The following is a 21,207-nucleotide window of genomic DNA, read 5'->3' as shown; positions in this document are numbered from 1 at the left end:
TTGCTGTGGTTCAGAATGCTTTGGTTGCTGTTACCTCCAATATATGCACAGTAATCCACTTAGAACAGAAGTCTGGCAATTAAGCGAAGTATAAATTGTTAAATAAGTAAGATTTTGTTTATTTTGTTCTGCCTGTTGGGAGTTGAAGATATGGCCTCCTCTGTCTGCGAGTGAAGACCGAGTTAAGCTATCTATTTAAGTTGCACATAGGAAACTTGTAGCAGAGACAGAATATAAGGCACAACACTGCCCTCCAATACAGCTCTTGTTAGCTCCAACACATCTTTGGCATGAACATCCTCTCAGTCCTGCCCCCTCCCTGACTGTGTTGAGAATGCTTGCTGAACCAAGGGGAGGGGGGAGAACATAAGAACATGCCATACTGGGTCAGACCATGGGTCCATCAAACCCAGCATCCTGTTTCCAACAGTGGCCAATCCAGGCCATAGGAACCCGGCAGTACCCAAAAACTAAGTCTGTTCCATGTTACCATTGCTAGTAATAGCAGTGGCTATTTTCTAAGTCAACTTAATAGCAGGTAATGGACTTCTCCAAGAACTTATCCAATCCTTTTTTAAACACAGCTATACTAACTGCACTAACCATATCCTCTGGCAACAAATTCCAGAGTTTAATTGTGTGTTGAGTTAAAAAGAACTTTCTCCGATTAGTTTTAAATGTGCCACATGCTAACTTCATGGAGTGCCCCCTAGTCTTTCTATTATTCGAAAGAGTAAATAACCGATTCACATCTACCCGTTCTAGACCTCTCATGATTTTAAACATCTCTATCATATCCCCCCTCAGCCGTCTCTTCTCCAAGCTGAAAAGTCCTAACCTCTTTAGTCTTTCCTCATAGGGGAGCTGTTCCATTCCTCTTATCATTTTGGTAGCCCTTCTCTGTACCTTCTCCATCGCAATTATATCTTTTTTGAGATGGGCAACCAGAATTGTACACAGTATTCAAGGTGCAGTCTCACCATGGAGCAATACAGAGGCATTATGACATTTTCCGTTTTATTCACCATTCCCTTTCTAATAATTCCCAACATTCTGTTTGCTTTTTTGACTGCCGCAGCACACTGAACCGATGATTTCAATGTGTTATCCACTATGACGCCTAGATCCCTTTCTTGGGTTGTAGCACCTAATATGAAACCTAACATTGTGTAACTATAGCATGGGTTATTTTTCCCTATATGCATCATCTTGCACTTGTCCATATTAAATTTCATCTGCCATTTTGATGCCCAATTTTCCAGTCTCACAAGGTCTTCCTGCAATTTATCACAATCTGCTTGTGATTTAACTACTCTGAACTATTTTGTATCATCTGCAAATTTGATTATCTCACTCGTCGTATTTCTTTCCAGATCATTTATAAATATATTAAAAAGTAAGGGTCCCAAAACAGATCCCTGAGGCATTCCACTGCCCACTCCCTTCCACTGAGAAAATTGTCCATTTAATCCTACTCTGTTTCCTGTCTTTTAGCCAGTTTGCAATCCACGAAAGGACATCGCCACCTATCCCATGACTTTTTACTTTTCCTAGAAGCCTCTCATGAGGAACTTTGTCAAACGCTTTCTGAAAATCCAAGTATACTACATCTACCTGTTCACCTTTATCCACATGTTTATTAACTCCTTCAAAAAAGTGAATAAGATTTGTGAGGCAAGACTTGCCTTGGGGCAAAGTCATGCTGACTTTGTTCCATTAAATCATGTCTTTCTATATGTTCTGTGATTTTGATGTTTAGAGCACTTTCCACTATTTTTCCTGGCATTGAAGTCAGGCTAACCAGTCTGTAGTTTCCCAGATGGCCCCTGGAGCCCTTTTTAAATATTGGGGTTACATTTGCTATCCTCCAGTCTTCAGGTACAATAGATGATTTTAATGATAGGTTACAAATTTTTACTAATAGGTCTGAAATTTCATTTTTTGTTCCTTCAGAACTCTGGGTTGTATACCATCCGGTCCAGGTGATTTACTACTCTTCAGTTTGTCAATCAGGTCTTCCACATCTTCTAGGCTCACCGTGATTTGATTCAGTCCATCTGAATCATTACCCATGAAAACCTTCTCCAGTACGGGTACCTCCCCAACATCCTCTTCAGTAAACACCGAAGCAAAGAAATCATTTAATCTTTCCGCGATGGCCTTATCTTCTCTAAGTGCCCCTTTAACCCCTCGATCATCTAACGGTCCAACTGACTCCCTCACAGGCTTTCTGCTTCGGATATATTTTAAAAAGTTTTTACTGTGAGTTTTTGCCTCTATGGCCAACTTTTTTTCAAATTCTCTCTTAGCCTGTCTTATCAATGTCTTACATTTAACTTGCCAACGTTTATGCATTATCCTATTTTCTTCTGTTGGATCCTTCTTCCAATTTTTGAATGAAGATCTTTTGGCTAAAATAGCCTCTTTCACCTCCCCCCTTAACCATGCCGGTAATCGTTTTGCCTTCTTTCCACCTTTCTTGATGTGTGGAATACATCTGGACTGCGCTTCCAGAATGGTATTTTTCAACAATGACCACGCCTCTTGCACACTTTTTACTTTTGTAGCTGCTCCTTTCAGTTTTTTTCTAACAATGGGCAATTTTTCTAACAATCCTGCTTTTTGTAAATAATCCCCCTTATTCCCCTCCTCTCTTCCCAGCATACTCATTTAGTTCCAAGTTACTGCCCTGCCCCCTTCCCTCCCCTCCCCCTAGTTATAATATCAGTTACAATGTAAAGCCCTGTCGGCTGAATTTGCTGTTATCTGGAAACCTATGTGATGTCTCGTGCGAATGTCGGTATAAAAAAATGTTAAATAAAATAAATAAATTTTATCAAATTTTCCCTTTTGAAAGTTTAGCATGAGAGCCGTGGATTTGCATATTGTTCCTCTTCCAGTCATTAATTCAAATTTGATCATATTATGATCACTATTGCCAAGCGGCCCCACCACCGTTACCTCTCTCATCAAATCCTGTGCTCCACTGAGAATTAGATCTAAAATTGCTCCCTCTCTCGTCTGTTCCTGAACCAATTGTTCCATAAAGCTATCATTTATTCCATCCAGGAATGTTATCTCTCTAGCGTGTCCCGATGATACATTTACCCAGTCAGTATTGGGGTAATTGAAGTCTAACACAACTAATAACATCAAGAGTCAAGAATTATCCACTGTAATCCATATTGTCAACACCAAAAGTGGAAAAAAATGAAGCTTAGAAGTAAAGGCTAAAGAAGGCGTCAGCAAGCCTGACGTTGTATGTTCACATAGAGACACCAACCGGTCTTTTCAATCATTCGCCTTCTTTTAGATTTATTAACTTTCAACAACTTTTTGTTCAAAAATTTTTTCTTTTTCTTAAAATATCCTCCGTTAGTCATAGACTCTTTAAAGCGGATGTATTTAATTTCAATACGGCCCTACACGGCCCGTGTTTCACCCGAAAGCTTCCTCAGGGGCGTATAAACGCTATCAATACAAGAGTCTGTATCCTATAATAATAGTAGAACAATAATTAAATCCTTTATCTTCATGAAGGTTAATGAAATTTATACTTATCTTAAAAATAAGCCAGGTACCAATTCATCCGGACAACTCGTCTCAAAACCGGGAAAATGGAGGGAGGAAGGAAGAAGCCAAACCTCACGTCTTTTTAAACAAACGAGATTTCATGATGTCATTAACCACGCCAGATATGTATGACGTATCCTTTGACGACATCCATCAGGGTAGGTAGTCAACATCCCAGAAAAGAATGTAGATCCAATTCAGCATTTAATCCTCTAGGGGCAAACAGTGTTCAATCGGAAGATCCATCGTTGTTCTGATTGTAACAGAAGACGTTCCCGATCACCACCACGCCAGTGCGGGGGAATATGATCAATTCCACAAAAAAGCAAATCCGAAAATGTGTGATTTAATTCCACACAGTGTGTCACGAGAGGTTCATCTTCCCTTTTATTTTTGATGTTAGAGCGATGTTCTATCATTCTTGTCTTTAAAACCCTTTTGGTCTTACCGATATAGAGAAGTTGACACGGGCATTGTATCAGATATACCACCATCACAGAATTGCATGTTGTAATGTGTTTTAAGAAAATCTTATATCCTGATGCAGTGGTCAGACTGCCTTGGATGTCCATAGAAGAACCACAAACAGAACAATTTTGGCAAGGTTGATGTGAACCTGTTAATGGCATAGATGAAGAGGGATCAATCGAAGTGTCAGATCTTATTAAAGCATGTTTCAAGTTGGTAGCTCTAGAAAAAGTGATGCGGGGAGGTGTTTGAAAAATATCATGCAGCTGTAGTACATGCCAATTTCTTAAAATCGAACGACGGATTTCCAGGGCGAATGTGGAAAAGGGGAGGACACACGTATGACGTGACTCAGTCTCAGCAGATCGCGGAAGGAAAAGCCACTCACGATGGCAATATTTAGCCCTATGGTAAGCTCTTCGGATGCACTTACGTGGATAACCACGAGCCAGGAAACGATCTTTTAGAATCGAAGATTGGTATTCAAAGTCTGCAACTGTAGTGCATAGACGTCGGGCTCTAATGAATTGACTCACTGGCAAATTAGTTTTCAAGCTCATCGGGTGGGCGCTGGAATAATGTAAATACGTATTAGAGCTAACAGGCTTCCGGTATAATGAAGTAATAAATTTACCACCAGTCAAAGTAATTTGTATATCCAGAAAGGTAATAGTGGTCGATTCGATGTGAGACGTAAACTTCAAATTTATATTACAAGAGTTTAACCAAATCGTAAATGTTTCAAAGGAATCTGTGTCACCTCTCCATAAAATAAACACGTCATCGATATAACGTTTCCATGTTATTAATTGTGGTTGAAAAGGGTGATTTGTCAGCCATTGTGATTCAAAAAAGGCCATGTACAAATTTGCTAAGTCTGGGGCCATGGTGGCCCCCATGGCTGTGCCACAAATCTGTTGATAATATTGACGATCATACGCAAAAAAATTCTTCTTCAGAGCAACAGTCAATAGATCTAACAGGAAGGCACTTGGGATCCTATGTGGTCTCGGACGTTGTTCAAAAGTTGCTTCAGCAATCTCTATTGCTTCATCTTGAGGGATCGATGTATACAAGGCTTCCACATCTAAAGTGGCCATCATTACATTTGTGGTGTCTATATCAAGATTTTCCAAAAAAATAATCATTTCAGATGAATCCTTGATAAATGATGTGATGCAAGGGACAAAGGGTGCCAAAAAATGGTCCACAAAACGTGAGAGTGGTTCTAATAAGGAGTCACAACTCGATACAATCGGACGTCCCGGAGGATGATGAATGTCCTTATGAATTTTAGGCAAGGTGTAAAACACCGGTACACGAGGATGTCTCTTAGTTAAATAGACCACTTCTTTAGGAGTGAGAAAGCCAAACTTAGTACCTTTCTTTACAATATCAGAAATCTCTTGTTGAATCTCAACAGTGGGATCCGAATCCAAACGTTTGTAAAATTTAGAATTGCTAAGTTGGCGATGAATCTCTCTATCATAATCTGACCGATCTTGCAAAACGATCTTCCCACCCTTGTCAGCCTGTTTTATAATGATGTTTTGAGCTGATTGTAATTCATGAAGGGCAGTGTTTTCATTGCGTGACATGTTGAAAAATGGTTGATTCTGTGTATCCAAATGCAGAGATGTGATATCTTGTGACACTAATTGATAGAAAACTTTTAAGGCAGGATCTTCTGGTCCAGGCGGTATCCAAGCAGAGGCATTAGATAGCACTGATAAATCCATAGTCGGTATATGAGTCTCAAAAAAATTTTTTATCTTCAAATTGCGAACAAATCGATATAGCGCAACCTGTAAAGAAAATTTATCGCCTAGTGTACTAGGCACAAAAGATAATCCACGTTCTAAAACCTGTAATTGGTTTGATGTCAAAGCCCACGATGATAAATTTAGAACTAGGGATCCTTGTTGTGTGAGCGCGTGATTCGGGGCTCGTAGTTGTCTTGCCACCCTGGTGGGTTGTACCGCGTGTATCAATTGCGGTATGGTCGCCGGGATCCTCGTTGGTTCCGTCCTAAAAAAGACTGTGTCGTTGATGATTCTGCTCGTAATCGTGGGCGATCATCACCTGATGAATCATCTCCACTAGAGTCGAATGTTACATGTCTAGAGGCTTTTGTTCGTTGTTCTTTGTTCATCCACGGATGAGGAAGCTTTCGGGTGAAACACGGGCCGTGTAGGGCCGTATTGAAATTAAATACATCCGCTTTAAAGAGTCTATGACTAACGGAGGATATTTTAAGAAAAAGAAAAAATTTTTGAACAAAAAGTTGTTGAAAGTTAATAAATCTAAAGAAGGCGAATGATTGAAAAGACCGGTTGGTGTCTCTATGTGAACATACAACGTCAGGCTTGCTGACGCCTTCTTTAGCCTTTACTTCTAAGCTTCATTTTTTTCCACTTTTGGTGTTGACAATGTTGGTAATTGAAGTCTCCCATTATTACCGCACTACCAATTTCGTTAGCTTCCCTAATTTCTCTTAGCATTTCACTGTCTGTCTCACCATCTTGACCAGGTGGATGGTAGTATACTCCTATCACTATAGTCTTCCCCGACCACAAGGGATTTCTACCCATAAAGATTCAATTTTGCATTTAGTCTCATGCAGGAGGTTTATCCTGTTGGACTGTATGCCATCCCGGACATAAAGCGCCACACCGCCTACCGGGTGCTCCTCTCAGTCATTGCGATATAATTTGTACCCCGGTATAGCACTGTCCCATTGGTTATCCTCCTTCCACCATGTCTCTGAGATGCCAATTAAGTCTATGTCATCATTCACTGTTATACATTCTAATTCTCCCATCTTACTTCTTAGACTTCTGGCATTAGCATACAAACATTTCAAAGTTTGTTTTTTGTTTGTATTTTCCTTCTGCTTTTTAATTTATAGGGATAAGTTAGATTTTTTTTAGCTCAGGTGAGTTTTTAGTTACAGGCACGTGGACTACTTTTCTTATTATTGGAACCTCACTGTCGGGATGCCCTAATTCTAATGCATCATTAGTATCCTTTGAAGATACCTCTCTCCGAACCATGCACTGCTGAGTGACTGTCGGCTTTCCCCTTTGTTCTAGTTTAAAAGCTGCTCTATCTCCTTTTTAAAGGTTAGCACCAGCAGTCTGGTTCCACCCTGGTTAAAGTGGAGCCCATCCCTTTGGAAGAGTCTCCCCCCTTTCCCAAAAGGTTCCCCAGTTCCTAACAAAACTGAATCCCTCTTCCTCGCACCATCGTCTCATCCAGGCATTGAGACTCCGGAGCTCTGCCTGCCTCTGGTGACCTGCGCATGGAACAGGGAGCATATCAGAGAATGCTACCTTGGAGGTACAAGCAGTCTAACTTCACTTAGTCAGCCAGAGTGACTCACTGCTCTCTTGATTAACAAATGTTGTTACCTATTCAAACCAAATCACACTACCTCAACACCTTTCCAAGGTGAGTAACTGAGCTGAACTTTTCAACCTTTTTACTTAGGTATACACTGCTCCTAGCTTATTTCTAGCTTCTGGCTACTTTTTGGGGTTGGTTTGTTTTTTGTGTGTGTTTGATTTTTTTTTTTTTTTAAAATACAAACACTCAGTTCTGTTTTCTAGCTGCCTTACAGACTTTTAAAAATAAACACGATACCTATTGCTTACTAGCTGCCTTATTGACTGACTATTTAAAAATACAGTCTAACTTGTTTCTTCACTGCCTTACTGACTATTAAAAGCACAAACACACTAAATAATATTCCCAAATAGTTAACTTTGCCCCAATACTTTTAAAAAAGACAATGTCCCAAGCAAAAACTTACTGATTCCTTTCATCCACCAGCAAGGTGGCATAGAGGAGGGGGAGGAGAGACACAGAGGGGAAAAAGGAAGGGCAAGGAGAGATATATAGGGGAGGAAGAGGGGTGAGACAAAAGGGTATAATGGATGAGGAGAGAAAGAAGCATATAGGAGAGGGGAGAGACAAACAGGATACAGGGTAGTGGAGGAGAAGAGAAACACAGAAGGTAGAGGGAAAGAAACATAAGGATATGGAGAGAGGGAGACAAATATAGAGGAGACACATGGGAAGGAAAGGAAAGAAAGACAAGATAGAGACAAGGGTACAGGGAGAGGGGAGGAAAAGATACAGAGGGGGCACGGAGGGAAGAGAATGTAGAAACAAGCACAAGAAAGGAAGATGAGGGAGGGGACTACCGGGGGGGGGGGGGGGGGAGGAGAAAATTGTGGAGGGAAGGGAGAGGGATACTGGTGTGCTGGGGCTAGAGATGGAAATGGGGAAGGAAGGGCTAGAGACAGGAGGATAATACTGAGGAGGGAGAGGAGAAAGAAGGGGGGTATATTGAGAGACAGGGGACACAAAAGGAGATAGGCTGGGAGGGGTTATAGGAAAGGGGGAGAGAGCTGACCTGGAGAGGGGAAGGGAGAAAAGGGAAAGATGGCTTGGAGGGATAGATTGGAGAAAAAGGGCTGGGATGAGGTGATGGAAGAAAAGGTAGGAGATAAGGGGTGAAAGGTAAAAAAAAAAAAAAAATAGAAGAGATATAATAGAATGAGAAGCTTGAAGTGATGGATGTTACAAAGGCAGAAAAGAGAGATGGAGAGAAGTGGCATGGAAGGGAAGGAGGAAAGTTCTAGGAGGGAAAAGTAAAATGAAAAGAAAGAAAGGGAAAAGGAATCAAGAACATTCAGAAATTAGAGGATCGAGAGTACAATACTGGGAAAAATGCAAAGATCAAAAGTATTTTTTATTTTCAAATTAATTATATATAAATAATTATGAAACTTTGGATTTTATTCCCAACCATATTTTTTTCCCAACCATATTTATTGAATTAAATGGAGCCATGAATGTGAACATACAATCAAAAACATTTTCGTCCATTACAGGTGAAATCGGTATCTTAACAGAATAAATGCAAGGATAATACAGCAATATACCCGTATACAAATATGGGCATATAAGAAAAAAAAAAAAAAGAAAAATCAACATAATTTATGCAAAGATGTTTACCCTAATAGACCCCCATAACCCTCTTCCGAATGCCCCTTCCCTTCCATCCCACACGTACAATACCATACCCAACCCGGTTAAGGAGTAATACGGAGTGAAGTGGACTGCGAGTGCCAATAAATTAATACTTTGACATACTTCGGACTAGGAGAATGTTATCTTAATATCGCAGCACCCCTGCACAATCATTTCAAGGAGAGGTGGTACTAATCCTCTTCTCTTTATAAGATTGAAAAAGCTGACCTGGTGGCTGGGGATATATGATCCATAAACTTTGACCATATAAATAACATAACATCAAATCTTTTTTTGAGAACACGATCTGGCTGTGAGATAGTCATATGTAAATAATTTCACCATCCTTTGAAACCAGGAGTCAATATGTGGGCTATGATCTCCTTCCCACTCTTATCAGGATTACCTTCTTTCCAATCAAACCAGCCTTTTGTATAAATTCCAGTTCTCCCTTTGCTCCAAAGGGGAGGCCCATAAAATACATCCAAATAACCACACATCAGGGTCCTCGAGAATGTCATTCTCCAAAATCTTTAAACAGCATTTCTGTACCTGCCCCCAAAAACATTTGAATAGGTGGACAAGTCCAAAAACAATGGTCATAAGTACCCTCCCCCTTATTGCAGAGACGGACTTTAAACGCCTGAGCTGGAGAATAAAATAGTCCCCATAAAAACATATTCTGTGTTCCTCTCAGCAGGACATTCTCAATAAGTTCGACTAGATTGGGGAAGCATTCTTTAAATTCAGAGAAGCCCAATTGAAACTCTGACCCACCCTGCCATCGATTATATAATACTCTGATCTCATCAGTAGCAGGGACAAGAACGTAGGGCTTTAGAAAATTGCTCTGTTTCCCTTCACTGCATACTATATCAAGCAAGGACCTAGAAGCATGGGAGTCTTGGAACGATTCAAAATGTTCCTTTATGAAGTGTCTCAATTTCAAAAAGGTAGGAGAAATTGTTCCCGTAGTTTCTGAAAACTAAAGAGTAGCCAGTTTGGATGGAGAGCAGCTGGGATATAGTAATAAGCCCCTTTCTCCTTCCATCTGTGAAGGACAGAATCACCCATACCTGACAAAAATATACCATTGTCCACAATTGATAAGAGGGAATAAGTCTGCTAGGATGTTGTCAGCTTGCATAATTGCAGTCATGCTGCCAACAGGAGTTCATTAGTAGATGTGTTTTTAGCGCATTTGGGAGCATAGAGTTGTCAATTTGCAGTAGGCCATTTAACAAAGGCACCCCAACCCAGCTTAATAACTGTTCTAAGAGGGTGTAAAAAGTAGTCCCAAAGATCCAGTCCCTAATGTAGCACAGCATGCATGCCAAATTATAGAGCTTCAGATTTGGACACCCAAGCCCCCTTTTATATGTATTTTTAAAAGTCTAACTATAATATCCATGTGAAGGGATGTATAGGACACCTTAAACTACTGGATTTAGCTATCTAGTCTAGTCCACCTAAGAGATACCCAAAATAGGAAATCAGGACAGAGGGGCGGTTCCCTGGGGAGTGAAATAAATTCCCAGGCCTAAGAAGGATTATGAGGTGCAGACTGGGAGGAGGAAGTTCCAGGGAGTATGTTAAGACAGTGCTTCTCAACCCAGTTTCGCCCCGAGAACTGGGTTGAGAAGCACTGTGCTAAGACACTGTACCTAAGAATGGTTGTTTACTCTTTCAAAAAGTACAAAGATTAGGGAACCTGCAATGAAGTTACTAAGTAACAGATAGGAGAAAATATTGTTTTTACTCCTCACATAATTAAGCTCTGGAATTCATTGTCTGAGGATGTAGTGAAAGCTGTTAGTGTAGCTGGGTTTAAAAAAGGTTTGGCAAACTCTTGAAGGGAAAGTCCATAAACTGTAATAAAAGGTTGACTTGGGAAGATCTACTGCTTGTCCCTGCAATAAGCAGTATGGAATCTATCAACCTTTTGAGATCCTTCCAGGTACTTGTGGTCTGGATTAGCCACTGTTGGGCTTGATGGACCTGTGGTCTGACTCAATATGGCAAATTTTATGTTCCATTCCAATCATTATTTTATAGACCTCTATCATATCTCCCCTTATTTGTGAGTTCACCTGAATTTATGTTGTAGAAGGTGCTAAGATAAGCTAGCTCTGTATTTTTTTGTTTTTATATTTATAAAAAAAAAAAAACCCCAGTTGTTTTTGTTGGAAGCTGGATCCAAGCTGTTTCCTGCTGCTGATATAGACTGGGCTGTGCATTTAAAACTCACTCTTGCAGTCATCTGATACCTCAGCAACAGGTCCCCTGCCATGCATCTGTCTTCAGAGTGAGTTGCTCTTGTCATGCCCAGTTCCTTGTTTCCTTCCTGCTGTGCTCCTCTCCTCCTCCCTTGCTCTACCTTGTCTCTTCCCATGTTCCTGTGTCTCTCTAGTCTCTGTTTGAGCCCTCCTCATTGCTACATCAGACTGGACTCTGAACCCATCTTGCCTGCTGCCTGCCATGACCTTGGAACAGATCTCAACCTTGTCTTGTCTGCCGCCTGCCATGACCTTAGAATGGACCTTGTCCTCGCCTTGCTTACCGCCTGCTGCAACCTCAGTCAGAACCTTCACTATGCTCTTCTAGTTGTCTGCCCAGACCTGAGTCAGTCTCCAGTCTCATCTTGACCTGCAGCCCGCCACATGAAGGCTAACTTGCAAGGATCCACCCCAGCCCCATTACAGTTTTCTGAAGCCATAGCTAACATTCCTTTGCCAGGATTCCTGCAAGATCTTGCCCATGCCATACAGCAGCAACAGTCTAATCATGCAACCGTTACAGGATCTCTAATCTAGGCTCGATCACCTGCAGACCCAGATCACACCATCAGCTTCCTCCCATTCTCCTCTTCCTCCAGAACCTCTAGGACCAGCCTCACCACTGCCAGCTTCTCTTTGCCTGCCCTTGCTAGCCCTGTACGATGGAACCCAGAAGGCCTACTGTGAGATCTACTTTGAGCTACAACCCTCCAATTTCATCTCTGAGAGAGTTATGGTTGCATTCATCTTTTCACTTCTCATATGGTCTGCACTGGCCTGGGCATCTCCTTTGTGGGAGAGGAGGAATCCCTGCACCTCTACTCTTCAACTCTTCCTGGCTGCCTTCTGGAGAGTGTTCAATGAGCCTGCTTGGGATTCATCCGCTACCGCTAAGATTCTCTGTCTCTGCCAAAATACCATGACCGTTGGTCAATATGCACTGCAATTCTGCATGCTTGCTGATGAATTAGACTCGAACGAGGAGGCACAGAGATAGCAGTCTTCCACTAGGGTTTGTCTGAACGTCTGAAGGATGAACTGGCTGCCCATGACATCCTGACCTGTCTCAATGACCTGATTTCTTTGTGCCTATGCTTCGACATTCGATTTCAAGAGAGATTGTTGGAAAGAGATTCCACCAGACACCCAGTGAGATTGGCCCCTCAATTCCAACAACTCCTCCAGACTTTGGCTCCTTCTTCACCATGACCTTATCCAAAGAAGAACCTAAGCAGCTTAGGAGGTTCACATTATCTGAAGAAAAAAAACATGGCTGCAGATTACGAATCTCTACGTCTACTGTGCCAGCAAAGACCATTATGCTATGTCCTGCCCAGAGAAGTTGGAACTCTAAAGCCTAGGAGTGACAGTGGAGGCTACCCTAGGCTCCATTCTCTCTATCTCTCCCCTGAAAAACATTGTTTTACCAGTCTAGCTTAATACCAGAAACAGAGAGCTGTTCATAGAGGCCTTCATTTATTCTGGCACTGCTGGTAATTTCATTGAGGAAGCCCTGGTTAAAAGACTTCAGATTCCTATGGAACCTTGGACAAGCCCTTCCATATATCATCCATTTATGGGGAGGTACTCCCAGGAATCATTCTGGCTACCACCTGGCCTATATCGCTACAGATTGGACTCCTGCATCAAGAAACCACCTCTTTCTTACAACTCAAAAGGTCCATTGACTACCTGATTTTGGGCTTGCCATCTTGTTTCACCAATCCCATGTAGACTGGTATACCAGGGACATTTTGGCCTAGGTTCCTCAGTGCCATCAGCAATGCCTACATCCACTTCACGCTTCAGCTAGACTTGCTATGTCCAATATTTCAACTTTGCCTGGATTGCCTAAGGTCTTTGCTACCTTCAGGGATCTATTCTTCAAAATACAGGCCGAAACTCTTCCTCCACATCGCCCATATGACTGCACCGTTTTGATTCCGGGAGCCAAACCCCCCTCGAGCACGTGACCTCCAGCTACTCGTGAGACGGAGGCTATGTCCCAATACATCAGAGAATTTGGAGAGAGGATTTATCTGGGCATCCACTTCTCCTGCTGAGGTGGGATTCTTCTTTGTCAGAAAAAAGGATAGCTCCGTACATCCCTGTATTGACTAATGAGGCTTGAACAACATCACCATTAAAAAATAAGTACCCTCTTGCCTTGATTTCTGATCTCTTCGACCATCTGCAGGGAGCTACAATATTTTCTAAATTGGATATATGAGGAACCTATAATCTGATCTGCATCCATGATGATATTCTCACCGAGATCATGTACAAACAGTGCTCTCTCTACATGACCACACCTTGTACGCCAAGTTAGAGAAGTGTCTATTTTAACAGATCAAGTTGCCCTTCTTGAGATATGTAATATCCAGCAAAGGACTAATAGTGGATCCTGCAAAGGTACTGGTAATTACCGACTGGCTTCAACCTGTAGGCCTGAATGCAATCCAAAGGGTCCTTGATTTTGTTATTCTTGTCAATTTATCCATCAATATTCCACGCTGGTAGCCTCCATCACTGCCCTCATGAAGAAGGGTTCTAGCACCAAGAACTGATCTCCTGAGGCACTTCAAGCCTTTCACTAACTCAAATTGGCTTTTCTAACAACACCAGTCCTGCAGCAGTTGGACCCAGCTCAACCATTTACCCTGGAGTTTGATGCATCTTCAGTAGGAGTAGGAGCCGTCTTGTAACAAATCTCTATCTGTGGGACGTTACTGCCTTGTGCCTACTTTTCCAAGAAGTTCTCCTCCACCAAAGCTAACTATGGAATCAGAGACCAGGATTTGGCTGTGAAATTAGCACTCAAAGAATGGAGACACCTCCTTGAAGGAGCCTGCCATCCCTTAACGATTTATACAGACCATAAACATCTTATCTACATACAGACTGCCTGGTGTTTAAATCCTCAACAGGCCTGTTGGGCCTTAATCTTTGCCTAATTTAACTTCATCTTACAAACTATAAACTGGCTGAGAAGAATGGCAAGGTGGATTCCTTATCTTGATCCTTTGTCGTAGAAGGGACATCCACTGAGCTACAGTATTTCATTGACCCAATAAAAATCCTGGCTATGTCCTCTGTCTCTACTGAAAACCCTTCCATCCACTGAACCTTTGTCTGCATGGGCCTTTGTTCCAGGTTACTCAAATGGACCTATAATTCCTTTCTTGGGGGACATCAAGGGATTCAAAAGAGACAGGACCTCATTACTCACTATTATTGGTGGCCACGTCTACTGCAGGACATCCAGGCATATGTAGCAGCCTGCTCCAATTGCTGCCAGAACAAGGTTTCATGGCACACTCCCACAGGCCATCTCCTACCCTTGCTGGAACCTCAAAAATCCTGGACTTGTGTATCCATGGATTTTATCTCCAGCCTACCACCCTCATCTGGTTGCACAGCTATCTAGGTTATAGTAGATCATTTTTCTAAAATGGCCCATTTTATTCCTCTTAAGAATATGCCTACTGCTAAAATCCTGGCTCATCTATTCTTCCACAAACGAAGGATGTGGTGTAGAGAAGTCACATATACAGCATCGAAGCAGGAAGATGGTGTGTGACACTAGGTAAGTCCATATTTAGGTTTCAGAAACAAGTAACCAGTACTTAAATCAACGATAGATTTATTTATGCAATCTTCATAAGTAAGTCCCCCAACATGGCCATGCTTTGCCAATGAGGCTGCGTCGGGAGGGATACACAATAAGAATTCAAGAATGATCCAGGTTTTGAAAAATTCCAAAAATGGATTCCAGAAAGTTCACACAAATCTGGTGTTCATCTCGTTTTAAAATACAGCATACCAAAGCGGGGGTATAGGAAAGCAGGAAATCTCCGACTTTTCCAGTCTCGTCTTGACCTGCAGCCTGCCACAAGAAAGGTAAACTACCTCATGGTACCTCTCCTCTTGTTGATCAAAGGATCCACCCCTAGCCCAAAACAGAAGGAATCAACATAAAACTATCATATTTATGCTCTTCTTCCAAAATGAAGATGGAATAAAACCCTCAAAAGCTACTCACAGATGTATTCAGTAAGTTCAATAACAAGTTGACCTCTTTACTTCTTTATATTTGAAACAGATTAACACAGTGACAGCATTACTACATTATGATGAGATTTGAAAGTCATCCAATGTACTCCAAGTTCCATGAGTCTATTGCTGACTGTCCTCTGGGTGACATTCAAGAGGTCTGTGTTACAGCAGTAGTTTGGTATCATTGACCAGATGAGGAATGGAAGACTTTCCTCATTTTGGTAAGTCGAAGGTTAGGACAGTCATCATGCTAACTCTCCTCTAACTGTTCACAGTTTGTTTCAGAGGAAATCCGAGAATTTGTGTATCAACTACAAATGATACTAAACTGAATGATGGATAGGGATGGACATCTGATAGAGGAGGCAGGTAGAGGTCAGGAGGATCATTTCTAACTTTTATGGTGACCTGACCCCGGCCTCCAGAAGTGGAAGAATGGATATGCACTAGTTGATCAGATCACAGGGCTTTCATCCCACTGCTGTTCTTTCTTGTTGGCTAAACTTACATTTTCAACAACAGGCTTATATAACTGTAGCTGGAAGCCAGACCGAAAGAAGATAGGAACACCTAGAAGAGAAACAGTAAAAATAATGGGTGCTATTTTATACTGGCAGCATAATGAAGATGGAAAGTGCCGAGGGAGGATGGGAAGGACAGAATTATTTGTGAGTACTGTATCTGCATAGACGCAGCAGAGGCAGGGCACCTGCTAAGCCTACCATTAGCAGCCATCTGCGTCTGATATGAAATTTCCACCAAGAAGAAGGGCAGGGGGGGGAAGAGAGGGGATGCAGAGGAGGATGATTGCTTTTTTTATTTTTTCCTGCTCATTATACCTCAGGGGTGCCTAATGTGTTTCTCGATGATCCTCCCCCCCCCCCCCCCCCCCCAAAAAAAAAATGCTGCACAGCTGTCTGAAGAGTGAAAGCACTAGTGCCAAAATATTTCCTGGGGCTACCGGTGTCCTCCTGTCATGTCAAAACCAAGGTGCTCTGCCAGTGACTTCTACTTTAAGGGCTGGGGGCACTCAGCATGTTGTTGTTCTTCTGTTTGCTGCTTCTTGCATTTCTCTGCTCATATTTTCTCTCAGGTATCTGCTGTAATTGTACTGTTTCACTGCATGAATTCCTGCTGTTTCTCTCAATTTTACTTTTTTTTTTTTTTGGACTCAGCTACCATCGCAATTACAAATCCCAGCATATAAGAAGACTGACAGGGATATTAATTATGGTACAAGAAAGGCGAACATATCTGCTGTTTTCATACATACCATCATTTTTTTTTTTTTTTAGATAATTAAGACATTTAAGAACGTTGCTCTCTCAGCAGTAATTAGAGACCAGAAATGTATAGGGATTAAAATAGCAGTTTGAAGTGCTGACGACAGGACCCATGCATCTTGTCATCTTCTCTACTCGGGTAACTGTGCTGAGTTTTAATACCACATACAGAAACTACACACTAATTACAGATCCCTGCAAAATGCTTGGTAATTACGGCACGATTACAAGTTACAGCCCATATATACTGTGGCTACGTAACAGTATAGCATAGCATATGGATTAGGGTGCTGAGTGAAAATCTTTCTTTAATACCTACTTTAAACCCTACTTTTCCTGTCACAAGATGTCACCAATTTGCCTGTTTCAGCCTTGCACCCCCCCTTCTTGGTGGTCTCACCACTCAAAGTGATTACTTAAGTGCTAAGCCCTGGGGTAATAGGATCTATTTGCAGATAAAGTTGTTGGTGTCGGAAGGGATGGGCAGAACTGGCAATGGCTCGGGGGGGTGCCAGGCCTTGGGGAGGGGAGCGAAAAGTAAGCCTTGGTAGGGAGGATGCCAGTGCACCCTGCCACAGCTACAGTGACAGCTGTTATGCAGTCGCTATCGTGACCACATCATCAGATGGGGATCCCTCTTCCTAGACTGCTTGGGGTGCTGCTTAAACCCAGTGATGGGCCTAATTGCTGTAACGTTAGTAAGATACAAGTAGAACCCACAATAAAATCACAGAAAGGATTTGTTTAAAAAATTTCACTCGAGTTCCTTCTGCAGCCTGGGGAGCGGCTCCCTCGATCCCACGCACCCTTTTATTTGTTTACATTTCATTTTCCTCTTTTCTCTTTGACCTCAAAGTGGGTTACAATTAAACAAGGTATTAAAAGTGTAATACAATATACAACAAAACATAATAAATGCCTAGTAAACCCTAATGATTCTTAAGAGCCCTGCTTTGGACCCATCAATTTGGACGCAACTGAACTTCATGCTGCATCTACGTTGACCGAATGCCTGCTCCTTACAGCCATGCTTTAATTATTTTCAGAGCCCTCAGCTTCTCAGGCTATACTGTTCTAGAGTGGGGCGCACAGCAGCTAAAAGCAGAGCAAGAGTTAACAGTAAGATGGGCATATGAGAGAGAAGGGAGTAGCTAGCAAAGCCTGTGACATAAGAACATAAGAAAATGCCATACTGGGTCAGACCAAGGGTCCATCAAGCCCAGCATCCTGTTTCCAACAGTGGCCAATCCAGGTCATAAGAACCTGGCAAGTACCCAAAAACTAAGTCTATTCCATGTTACCATTGCTAATGGCAGTGGCTATTCTCTAAGTGAACTTAATAGCAGGTAATGGACTTCTCCTCCAAGAACTTATCCAATCCTTTTTTAAACACAGCTATACTAACTGCACCAACCACATCCTCTGGCAACAAATTCCAGAGTTTAATTGTGCATTGAGTAAAAAAAGAACTTTCTCCGATTAGTTTTAATGTGCCCCATGCTAACTTCATGGAGTGCCCCCTAGTCTTTCTACTATCCGAAAGAGTAAATAACCGATTCACATCTATCCGTTCTAGACCTCTCATGATTTTAAACACCTCTATCATATCCCCCCTCAGTCGTCTCTTCTCCAAGCTGAAAAGTCCTAACCTCTTTAGTCTTTCCTCATAGGGGAGTTGTTCCATTCCCCTTATCATTTTGGTAGCCCTTCTCTGTACCTTCTCCATCGCAATTATATCTTTTTTGACATGCGGCGACCAGAATTGTACACAGTATTCAAGGTGCGGTCTCACCATGGAGGGATACAGAGGCATTATGACATTTTCCGTTTTATTCACCATTCCCTTTCTAATAATTCCCAACATTCTGTTTGCTTTTTTGACTGCCGCAGCACACTGAACCAACGATTTCAATGTGTTATCCACTATGACACCTAGATCTCTTTCTTGGGTTGTAGCACCTAATATGGAACCCAACATTGTGTAATTATAGCATGGGTTATGTTTCCCTATATGCATCACTTTGCACTTATCCACATTAAATTTCATCTGCCATTTGGATGCCCAATTTTCCAGACTCACAAGGTCTTCCTGCAATTTATCACAATCTGCTTGTGATTTAACTACTCTGAACAATTTTGTGTCATCTGCAAATTTGATTCTCACTCGTCTTATTTCTTTCCAGATCATTTATAAATATATTGAAAAGTAAGGGTCCCAATACAGATCCCTGAGGCACTCCACTGTCCACTCCCTTCCACTGAGAAAATTGCCCATTTAATCCTACTCTCTGTTTCCTGTCTTTTAGCAGTTTGTAATCCACGAAAGGACATCGCCACCTATCCATGAGTTTTTACTTTTCCTAGAAGCCTCTCATGAGGAACTTTGTCAAACGCCTTCTGACGCTCCAAAATAATCATGTGGGCTTGTGGTACAGACTGTCAGAGACTTTGGAGTGGTGATTTGCAAACATTTAAAGACAAACCCCAAGATTTTAAACATCACTCTAAATTCAGCTGTCAGCAGGTGTGGCTCCTTCAAAATCGGTATGATTGGCTCACAACTTTTTAGCACCTGTCAGCAAACCTAGCTGACATGCTTTGAAGGAGCTACAGCCATTTCAAACAAATTGCTTTAATGCCTATATACAGTGAATTGCAGTAGTCTAAGCGACTTGTAATCAGGTCATGGATAATCATGGCCACATTATTTTTTAACAAATCACACAAGTTGCCCAGACTCACTGAATAGTACCAGGAAAACTACCAAAGCAAAGCAAAAATAAGAATTTCCCCAGACCAATTTACAAAGTAAATGGCACAAGGTTTGTAGGACCACTGTTTGTGCAGTCTAAATGCATTGATCTTAGGCTTCATATAGAAACTAAGTCCATATCACTGTATAATTTTTTAGTTTTTTTAAAAGTTCAAATGGAAATAAAATTGTGGCAAAATTGTTGAGCAACCAGAGGTAAAGACAACCTTCCAGAATAATACTTAGATCAGTCCTTGTAAAAGCACCCTGAGTCGCTGCAGTGTTCCATAGTGAACGGCATGAGGGAGTCTCATTCAAGTTGTAAGTCACCAACATCAATTTTTCGCAGCTGCTCACGCTCCAGGATTGCAGTCCTTCAGATCTTCCTTTTTTCAAAAATCTCTAAAAGTGGGGAAGAGACATGGTACTTAAAAGGAAAATGGAAATGTCATTCAAGAAAATCGTATGACAACACTAAATATGAAAAACAGGAAAAACCACAAAAAAGGTTTTATATGAGGGAATACCACTCTAATTGTTCATTCAAACCACTAGGAGACACAGTATCCAATGAAAAATCCAAAATTGTTCCCTTCTGTTTAACAATTGCTGTAAATCCCTACCCCATACGGAGGGGTGAATACATTCAAGGATCAGCTCACATTGGTTAAGCGGCATGGCTGCACCGCTAAATATACCCTGCTAGTTAGCCAGATATGTTTATCTGGCTAACTAGCCGAGCTGCACAACGGCTGAAAATGGACCTCTTTATGGTGTAGCAGGGAGTACTAAATGAGAGATCATGAGGCAATTCTGTTAAGCATGAAGGGTTGCAGGGGAGCAGCTTGGTGATGAGTCAGATGGGCTGGGATCAAGTGGCCATCGAAGGGCAAAGTAGGATTCACAGGTGCTGCCTGCTAGTTCTGTGGAGGTTACGGAGAAGGAAGAGGGAGCAGCAACAGCCCATGGAGGAGAAGGAAGAGTCCCAGGGGTTCACTCCTCTTTCACAGTCACCTGATCTTGGGCAGCTTGCAGGTGGCCAGCAGGAGTCCTGCTCAGCAGAGGGAGGAGCTCATCTCTTCTCCAGAAGAGAAGGTGCAGTTTACTCCTGCAGAGAGGCATCTCCTCAATGTCAAAGTCAGAGTGGTGGAGAAAATGGGAGAACTCTACATGGAGATGCATGGCCTCCAAAATGCTGTGAGGGAATAAATGCAAAGCCTCAGAGATGTTGTACGGGAGGAGATGCAGGGTGTGCATCATGAGCTACAGGGCATTTTTGAGGCAATGGAAGCCCAAACTGCACTGTGGAGGGAGATGCTGCAAAGGATGCCAGTCCCAGGCCCTGCCAGTTCCATACTATTTCATAGGTCCCTGGATGCAGTTCCCACAACCCTTTCCAGCACCAGGTGCCTGGCTAGAACCTTCTGAGGTCGGAATTCCACCTGCCCCCTTGACTGCTCCTCTTATGCCACCATCACCTCCGCTGATGCAGCCTGCAGCAGGACAATTGCCACTACCTCAGAAGGAATAGGGTGGCCTAGAAGGAGGAGGAAAGACCCATTATAGCTGCTGGGCCATGTTCAGGCCTGATTCTGAGCCTTGCAGACCCCTCCAGCAGATCTGAAGTGCTATTGCCCCCAGGTCCCATGCCTTCCTAAGACAGTGTCAGCTGCAACAAGATAGTAGTAAAGAGGAGGGCCAGGACTGCACAATCTAAGGAAACTGAAGATGAAGCACCCCAAGAAAGATGACGGCCAAGGAA

At 42.2% G+C, this 21,207-nt stretch overlaps 1 protein-coding gene and 1 long non-coding RNA gene across 5 annotated transcripts in view; one reads left to right on the top strand and one right to left on the bottom strand.

Moving 5' to 3' along the window:
• The window catches only part of LOC115095861 (zinc finger matrin-type protein 4-like), a 354,259-nt gene that overhangs the window by 239,571 nt on the left and 93,481 nt on the right, over positions 1–21,207 (top strand). The gene's annotated exons all lie outside the window — the stretch shown is intronic.
• Positions 19,014–21,207, bottom strand: part of LOC115095862 — a 49,633-nt gene continuing 47,439 nt past the window's right edge. The window contains exon 3 of the long non-coding RNA XR_003857897.1: positions 19,014–19,847. This is a non-coding gene — a long non-coding RNA (uncharacterized LOC115095862). The remainder of the gene's footprint in view (positions 19,848–21,207) is intronic.

This window comes from Rhinatrema bivittatum, chromosome 7 (assembly GCF_901001135.1).
Source record: "Rhinatrema bivittatum chromosome 7, aRhiBiv1.1, whole genome shotgun sequence".
Classification (NCBI taxonomy): Eukaryota; Metazoa; Chordata; class Amphibia; order Gymnophiona; family Rhinatrematidae; genus Rhinatrema; species Rhinatrema bivittatum.
Note: the sequence above shows the minus strand (reverse complement) of the source record. Positions and strands in the feature narration are given on the sequence as shown.